Below are 9040 nucleotides of genomic sequence, written 5' to 3' on the forward strand. Positions count from 1 at the left end.
CAGGCTCCTGGAAATGTGATCTGGCTCCATTGATCACCAGCGGGCGGGGCTGCCTGCCTGAGGCTGGCTGTTGAGGCCCAAGATGGCAAGGCCACTGGTGGGGACAAGGGAAGGACCCCCTCCACACACTCTGAGGAGGGGGAGTAGTATCCTGACCACATCTTCAGGCTTTGGGGATAATATGGGACCAAGAAAGCCCATTTCCTGCTGATATCCGCCAACAGGCCTATTCACCATAGGGAGCTGCTTCAGAGGCTCTGCCCTTGCTGGCTTATGACCTTCCCCACCAAGCAGATTTCTTTCTGGGCAGAGGAGTCACCCCAGTACTCAACCCCAGGCAGCTGGTCCTGCCCAGCTCAGGAACAACCTGGATCTGTTTTAGCTCTGCTCTTTACAAGCCATCGTCCCCCATTCTCTCTCTCTGCCTTACGCGGCAGGAAGGACCAACGGGGTTATGGCATTGCTATCTCAGGGTCCCTGTGGGCCAGCTGCTCTCCCAGCTTGGCCTTCAGCTTTACAAAAGAGTCCCCTTTTTATTTGGGGACTCAGAAATGTACTATCCTTGGAGTAAGTTCCTGGAGGACTGAGGAGTTTCCTCTCTGGGAATCAGATTGCAGGCAACCCTGGGAGGGGGGGTGGGGGTGCATGGTGCTGGGGGCATGGGGGTGGGCTGTGCTGTTTTGAGCATGCTGTGTGAATAGGATGTGCAACTAGTTTTAGCTTGGTCCTTTCCTGCCATGCCCAGTCCCATGGTAAGGTGGGGGGAGGCGGGGGGGGGGGCAAGATCTTGGCTGCCCAGACCTCTCCCAGAAGGGAGACCTCAGGTAGTGGAATGGTTTTCCCTTGGGTTTGACAGAGAAGAGGGAAGTTATGTGCAGAAACTACCTGCCCTTCCCCCATGGGGTAGGGCAGCTGGGGAGCTTCAGGCTTTGGGGATGTCACAGGAACGGTTTTCCTGGATTAGCTGGGGCACTGCCATGGGATACTCGGAGCCCAGGAAGAGAAGTCCCTGGCCTAGGATGCACCTGTTCCCGGACCCCTGCCATCAGGAGCCTGGAGAGTGGAGATGCTCTCTGGAGAGGTGGACGACTGTGGGGATGGATTTCCATACCAGGCAGCTGAGCAGGAAGAACCACAGATGTGACTTGTCCTAGCTGTGGAGGTGGACACCTCCTGGCCCTGCCTGGTCTGCCCTAACGCCCATCTCTTATTCAGCATAGGCCTCCCCAGCTTCCCAGTCTGGTCCTGCTGTCGCTTGCCTCCCACCATTTTTGGCAATGGTAGAACTCACACTGGTGAGGTAATGGGATCCGGTGGTTCTAGACTTGCCAACTATGGTGGAGGGCTCAGCTGCTGAGGGAGAGAGGGAGGGTTCACCACATACTGGAACATGCAGCTCACCAGGAAGGAGGGGACTGTGATCCCCAGACCACTGGGCAGTGGCAGAGGGCAGGTGCAGTTGGAAGTGACACTGTGTTTCCCTGCACCCCCCTGAGGTCACAGGTCTCTGAGTCAGCTGGGATGCCATCCTTTTGGCCTTTCGATGGTGCTACCAAGAGGGGTTGGGGTTCAGCCCTGATGCAGGCTGCCCTCAGGTCTAAAGGAATCAGAAGGCCAGGCAGGTGAGGTAACTGGGGGTAGGGGAGCCTGGGCTTGGGGAGGAGGCAGTGTGGAGTTCAAGTGTCCTCGCCCAGGTCTTCTGGGGGATGTGCCTTCTCACCTCTTCCTGGGAAGGCCCTGCTTAAGGTGGGCTCCGAGGCCAGGAAGGAGGGTCTTCTGTTCCACACACTTGAGAGTAGGTCTGTTCTTTGGACTGCTGGCTGGGAGGATGAAGGCAACCAGAGAGGACACACATATACTCACAAACACTGGGTAATTTGCTCCAACTAGAGAGGGATGGGACGAAGACTCCAGAAATATGATGGGGATATGGGTTAAAGTCACTTGTATAAAGGCAGGGCTAGCCTGCTGGGGCACTGGTGGCCCATGGGCTGCACCTCTGTGCCACCCACTCCAGCTCTGCCACCTCTGATGCCTCTGAACCCAGTGAGTTCCTTCCACCTTTTCAGAGCCCGTGTTTGCAGGAAGTTCCTGGGACCCAGCTCCAGGGTGAGCATGAGTGACAGTGTGCAGAGGGTCAAGCTTGGGCAGACCTATTATGGAATTTGGGCTCTGGGGTCTCTTTCCTGTGCCTACAGCAGGCTCAGAGGAGCCAGATTGGGAGGGGTGTGTGTGTGTGTGTATGTGTGTGTAGTTTGACCAACAGCGAACAGTACAGATGTAAATATAAAGGCCTTTCTACTGCTTCCCAGGCCCAATCAACCTTTCTCCAGGGAGGTTTTGTCACCCCAACTTCTGTCTGCTTCCCCCACTTCCTCCCTCCCCTGCCCTTAGAGGGTCATTAGTGGTTCCAGCATCTGAGCTGGGCGGACGGGGCAGATGTCCCTCACCGTTCCAGGCAGGCCTAGCCCTGTGTAGCTCAGAAGCACCTCCCAGGAAGAGTGGGCTGAGTAAGGAGTGGGGAGACAGGAGCACCCCAGAGGGGAAGGGGACTGCCCTCCCAGGGAGCACACTGGGGAAGCAGCCAGGCACATGCTGGGTTGTGCTGAGGTCGAGGGAAGAGGGCTGTATGTGTCAAGGGCATGGCTGGGGGTCCCTGGGGGATGAGTGAGACTAAGGAAGAGGAAGGAGACTGTTGAGAAAGCATGGATGTTTGGAGACCATGCCAGGCTGAAAGGAAGACCAATTTTTAGGCCATAATTGTTCTTGAATCTAAAAGCAGTCTGAGCAGGGTAGAAGGGCATATAATTAGGTGTGTGTTTGGTAAGTCTCACTGTGGTTAAGTGGAGAATGGAAGGAGGGTGGTGGGGATGGTGGGCAGATGGGTCAGGGGCAGTAGGGTCAGCAGCTGGAATGGAGAAAGTCCTTGGAAAACACTTCCCAGGAAGGGGACCAGAGACTAATCCCTTAAAGGTCTTTGTCCTTAAACCTGAAAACAAAACAAGGAGGCTTGGGATGCAGGGTTTAGTGTGGTAATAAACCACAGGAGACTTGATTGTTAATGATGTGCCTAATCACAGTGCTGAGGACTTCTGCAAAACCAAACAAGAGCAAGAGTGCGTTTCACAGTCAAAGCATGGAGGCATCTGTCCCCCTCCTCCAGCTCCACTGGCCTCACCTCACTTGCTCATACAGCTGAGGGGACAGGCTGGTTTGGGACCTGGAGGAGCAGACAGGACTGAGATTATTCTGAAGCCTCCCCAGATTGATGCTAAAGAAACCATTGAGGGATGGGGGAAAGTTTGGATAGATTCAGTTTGGGAGCACTTGGTGTATGCTGTATTTTCATGATTTCAACTAATCTTCACAATTATGGACAGAGCACAGACGAGCAAACAGGATCCGGAAGCTGAAGCACTTTAGCCAAGGAGAGTGGTAGGCAGGACCCTGAGCCCTGGCAGCTGCCCCCAGAGGCTGTGATCTCTGTGTTCTCTGCCACCCAGCCAGGAGCTGGGGCACTGTGGCCCATAGACGCTGGCCTTCTTTGGGTATTCCCTTTAGCCCCTGAAGGGACTCCTGCCCTTCTCTGGGAGTCATGGTTGCTTGGGGCCGCGGGCAAGTGTAGAACCAGATGCTGGGAAGGCAGGACTGTCAAGTGGGGTGGCCCCATGGGGATAGGGGGAAAACTAGCACCACCACCAGCACCACTACCTCCCCTCTGGGCCTCCTGTCCTGCTCCACTGACTGTCCTCCAGGCTAATCTGCCATGGTCCCCCCACCCCTTCCCCAGGGATAAGCCCAAGCTCCTTACCTGGGTTATGAACTGGTGTGACCTGGCCCTGACTTGCAGTCTGGCGCTCCCCACCCGCTTCCCTTCATGCTGGCTAGGAGGAAACTGCGGGCATCTTGCCCTTTACCCTGGTCATGCTCCTGCCCTCTCTGCCTCGGTGCTCCCCAGCTGCAGTCAGGCAGCTTCTCCCTCACCCTGACCTCGTTGAAGTCACCTGTGAAAGGTTCTGCACCCCACCTGGAGCTCTCAAGAGCATGTGATTTCACTCCCATTTTCATGCCTGGTATGATGCAGGCCCTGCAGCAGGGAGAGTTGGGTCCCTCAGGCCTGGGAATTCATCCCAGCTCCTCATACGCTATGATCTTGGACCAAAGGCCTTTCTAGGAGGCTGGTTCCCCAGAGTCCTGGTTCCCACAGTGCAAGGGACTCTCATGTGCAGGTAGTCCATGGGCCCCTGAGGTCATGAAATGGACTTTCTGGCTTTGACGTGGATAAAGGGAGGTGCTTGTCCTGGGGTCAGTGCTGGTAGCTGGCTCCAGCGGGAGGGCTGAGGAGGCTCCACACAGCAGCCCTCCAGGGCAGGCAGCTGGAGATCTGAGTACCTTTTAGAACACAGACTGTGTCCTTGAAAGTGTCTTTCAAACCACCCATGAGAGGCGCCTGCAAAACCCAACCCTTGCGCAGCTGCAGTGAGTCCACAGATAGGCCAGCCAGCAAAGGGCTGGTATGCTGCTGGAGGCAAGGCCACCAAGAGAGATGAGCTGACCTCTGCTACAAACAAAGGGGCTAGGGAGGTAGGCCTCCTGGGGACAGCCCTGCTGAGCAGTGAGGACTGAGGAAGGAGGTAGGTGGATGGTACAGACAGGTACTGGCACTGGAGAAAGGAATAGCCCAGGACTGGGTTGGAGCAGCTGGCTTTGAGGGCAGGTAGCACCTAAAGTGAGCCTCAAGAAAAGAAGGAAGAAGTGGCTGCAGGAGGAGGAATGAGTGGCCAAGTATGGCGCTTAGAAGGAACAAGCCATAGCCACGTGATGGCAGGAGATTCACAAGAGGGTATCATGAGATGAAGCCCTGGGCACTGCCCTTTAGGCTGTGGGCTTAGTCTGCACGTCAATGCTGCAATGTGTCCTGTCCCCACCTCAGGCCTTTGCCACCAGTATAGCAGAGATTGTGGTTAACATCCAGGTCAGCACAGGACAGTGGGTCTCCATGGGAAGTAACTTTGTTTTTTGTTCCTTCTGGGGATGATTGGCAAAACCTGGAAACATTTTTGATTGTCACAGCTGGAGAGAAGGTGCTGCAGGCATCTGGTGGGTTGAGGCCACTCAACATCCTACAGTGCACGGGATGGCCCCTTTTAACAATGAATTATCTGACTCCAAGTGTCAGTAGAGCTGAGGGTGAGAAATGCTGGCACAGCGATAGGGTTGAACCAACAAGTTGACATCCAAGAAGAACAAGTGTAACATCTTCTTTAGGTTAGAAGAAAATCCACTGTACAAGAACAGGAGAGCAGGGTGAACTGAAATGAAGGTGGAAGGAAAGATTTGGCGACTTCAGTTCAGCAACTCTTCACCTGGGATGTACCTGGAGGAGGCACAGCTTGTGCATCACGAGAGGGAGAAGAACATCCCTGTGCCTTGGTCAGCTTCTGACACCTTCTTCAGAAAGGTCTGCCTCTGAACTGGACCAGATCATTGGCAGCCTGGATACCCAGGTTCATTTTGTAGATTATTATTGTACATTTAAAGAGAAACTTAAAAATACATCTTTTGCATGGTGCTGTGGTGCATGCCTGCAATCTTAGTGGCTTAGGAGGCTGAGTCAGGAGCATTGCAAGTTCAAAGCCAGCCTCAGCAACTAAATGAGGCCTTAAGCAACTTAGTGAGACTCTGTCTCAAAATAAAAAATAAATAGGGCTGGGGATGTGGCTCAGTGGTTAAGTGCCCCTGGGTTCAATCCTTGGTACAATAAATAAAATAAAAATACATCTTTTGGGGCCTGGGGGTGTAGCTCAGTGGTAGAGTACCTATCATGTGCCAGACCTTGGGTTTAATCTTTAACACTGAAAAGAACAAAACAAAAAAAAACCCCTTGATCCAGTTTATTTGGTTTTCATGGGGAAAGCCATTCAGGAAATCTAGTCCATTCCATTACTGGAAACAACTCTATCTCCAGGAAAAGCTGAAACTGGTGATTTTACCTAGGAAAGGTCTGGGTGGGAATGAGGATGTTAGCATTTGGAGGAGGTGAGGACTTGGGCCTCAACAGGAGCTGAAGCAAAGGGCAGAGGCTAGAGGAACCTGGCTGTCAGCCTCCCAGAGCTCCTTAGCGGTGGTGAGGGACTTGGTGGCTTCTTCATCTCTGGAGATGATCAAGCAAAGTGTTGGGGTCTGTGGTGGGTTAGGTGGGGAACTGGAACAGAGAATCTGGTCATCATGACAACCACAAGTTTGCGTTTTGGCTGGTTCCTCACCCAAGTGTGGGGGGTCTCTGTCCCTAGGCCCCTAGCTGTGTGCTGGGCATCATTCGGCTGTCACTGATCCAAGCTCTTGTGTGTGAGTGCCAGGGTGATGAAAAAACTGCACTGAACCTTGTGCTCATCGTGGTTGTACCTTTTCTGGATCTGCAGGTGCTGCTGAGCTGGTCCTGCAGTGGGAGGTAGGCACTACTGGATACAGGTTCTCAAGGCTCTTCTCCAGGTGTCGGCCCAGGCATGAGCTGGAACTTCAAGGGATAGAGGCCTCCCCCTGCACTGGCCCTGCTGGGGTTTCCTAGGTGAGAGGACAGTTGGAAAAGCAGGCAGCAGGCCATGGGGAGATGACAGCGGAGATGACAGTTAAGGCTTCCTCTTCCCAGCCAGAGCCTCTGCCTAGATCCATCAAATGATGTTTCTGGAGGGTCTCCTGCATGTGGCCAATCAGCCTCAACTCCTGCCCTGTCCTGAAGTGGACTGGGGCAGGGTGGGGGCAGAATACCTTGAGGACGTGTAGAGAAAGGACAGCTTCCCTTGGAATGGTGTGTGTGGGTTGCTGCAGGCAGAGGTGCCTGCCCATTCCCCATGTTCTCAAGGAGGTTGCGTGGATGGGTCTCAAACTTTTATGAGAACAGATTTTTTATTTATTTATTTTTTTTGGTGGTGCTGGGGATTGAACCCAGGGCCTTGTGCATGCAAGGTAAGTACTCTACCAACTGAGCCATATCACCAGCCCAAGAACAGATTTTTTTTTTTTTTTGGTGAGCAAATGGAATGCTTTGGTTCTTAACACAAAATGGTTTTATTTTTTACAGTCACTACTTTACCATCTTCTGTTGACTCCTTGCTGGACCCTTAAGGACGTTTTGGGTGAATTCCATAATTCTGTGAACATATCCCACCATTAAGTCATCTACATGGAAGCTTCAGTCTCTGAGGAAGGCAAGTCCCAGGGAATTGGGTGTTAGGATTGTCTGCCTCCTGAACCTTTTCTTTCTTTCTTTCTTTGTGGTCCAGATCCTCCGGGATTGGGGATCTGGGAGGGTGGTGGACACATCTTGGAGGACAGGAAGGGAAGGCAGAAATTCTCAAGTGCTTCCCCAAGATGAAGTGCCCTAACAGCCTCTCCCATTTCCTTGCAGTCTCAAATGGACCTGGGAGCTCTCCAGAAGCAGGCCCATTTTGCAGCTTCATGCTCCTATGGTTGGCGGTTTTCTAAAGCATGTTCCAATGTCAGTTGTGGCTCTGGTCACCAATCCCAGGGAAGGGAAAAGTCCAGGCAATTTCTTGCTACACCAATTGACTTGCTTACCACCCATCCCACAGATAATGATCTGCACATAAACATTTAGATGCCTTATTATTCTAACTCTCAGAATATCTTTGCAATTGAGATGTTTTAAAGTAATTATATATATCTATCTTCTATATCTATCTATCTATCTATCTATCTATCTATCTATCTATCTATCTATCTATAAAGTAGTACTTATGGCTTTCAAAGCCTAAGGAAATAATCAAAGTTATCTTTCAAGCTGGGCACAGTGGCCCACGCCTGTAATCCCAGTGGCTCTGGAGGCTGAGGCAGGAGGATAGCAGATTCAAAGCCAGTAAAAGCAAGGCACTAAGCAATTCAGTGAGATCCTGTCTCTAAAATACAAAATAGGGCTGGGAATGTGGCTCAGTGGTCAAGCCAGAGTTCAATCTCCAGTACCAAAAAAAAAAAAAAGTTACTTGAATATAAAATAACTTAGAATTATCTTAAGCTTTTAAAGGAGTACTTGGTGCTTTGTTCTTTATTCCCTTTCTAGGAACCCAGACACTTTGCTAGGCCAGAGCTAAGTGGAAACCTTCATCATTTCACCAATGTTGACTTCAAGTTGGCAATGTGGGACTTCCTTTGGTCTGACTTCTCATTTTTGTTTTTTTTTTTTTTTTAACTTCATTGTATAAAATCTTTTATGTAACCTGCTTCATTTTTTTTTAAAGTTTAAAATGCCTGATTTTTTTGGAGATAATAAAAAATGTTCTAAAATTATATGGTGATTGTTGTACAATTTTGTAAATACAGTAAAAACCATTGAATGGTACACTTCAAACGAATTAACGGTATGTAAATTATATCAATAAAACTTAAAAACAAACAAGGTTATTGGGGATGGTGGACTAGGAGGGATGCAGCAGTCAAAAATCCGGGACGGATTTTGGCCACTACACAAAGGCAGAGCGCCCCATTGGGGAAGACCTTAGGATCCCTGCTCCAATGTTGCAAGGCTGCTGGACCCTGGGGTTTGGATCTAGTGGCTCAGTCCGTCGGCCATTGCTGATTGGACTGCGGAAGGACATGTGACCAAGACAGCGCGGGGGGGGGGGGGGGGGGGAGAGGCGGGGACAGCGGCGGATACTGGCTGCGCTTTGCTAAGACCCCACTACCCGCCCTGTCAGCGGCGAGTGAAACCGTGTTTGCCCAGGCCACGTGGCGGGGTCTTGCTGTGCCCGGCTTGGAGACCTAGCTGGTCCTGGCATCCTCCTGTCTCAGCAGGCGGGCAGGGCACCTGTACTCGGTGGACCTGCAGGAGTGTTGGGGCAGGTGTGGACAAAGGGAAACTGAGGCCAGGAACTCACACGTGGCAAACAACCTAACCCAGGTCATCACACTGATAGCACACCATATTCCTTATGGCGAAACTGCTTCTGAACAGACATGTACCTTAAGACCGCGGTAGAGAATCCTATAATAGTGTGATAGGATCCCTTAATTTTTTTTTTTTTTT

General features: G+C 51.6%; 1 non-coding gene across 1 annotated transcript; it reads right to left on the reverse strand.

The window, feature by feature from the left end:
• Positions 1–6924: 6924 nt before the first annotated feature.
• On the reverse strand, positions 6925–6997 carry Trnaa-ugc (transfer RNA alanine (anticodon UGC)). Its single transcript has one exon. It is a non-coding gene; the product is annotated as a tRNA-Ala (tRNA).
• Between the last annotated feature and the right edge of the window lie 2043 nt (positions 6998–9040).

Source organism: Urocitellus parryii, chromosome 3 (assembly GCF_045843805.1).
Source record: "Urocitellus parryii isolate mUroPar1 chromosome 3, mUroPar1.hap1, whole genome shotgun sequence".
Lineage (NCBI taxonomy): Eukaryota > Metazoa > Chordata > Mammalia > Rodentia > Sciuridae > Urocitellus > Urocitellus parryii.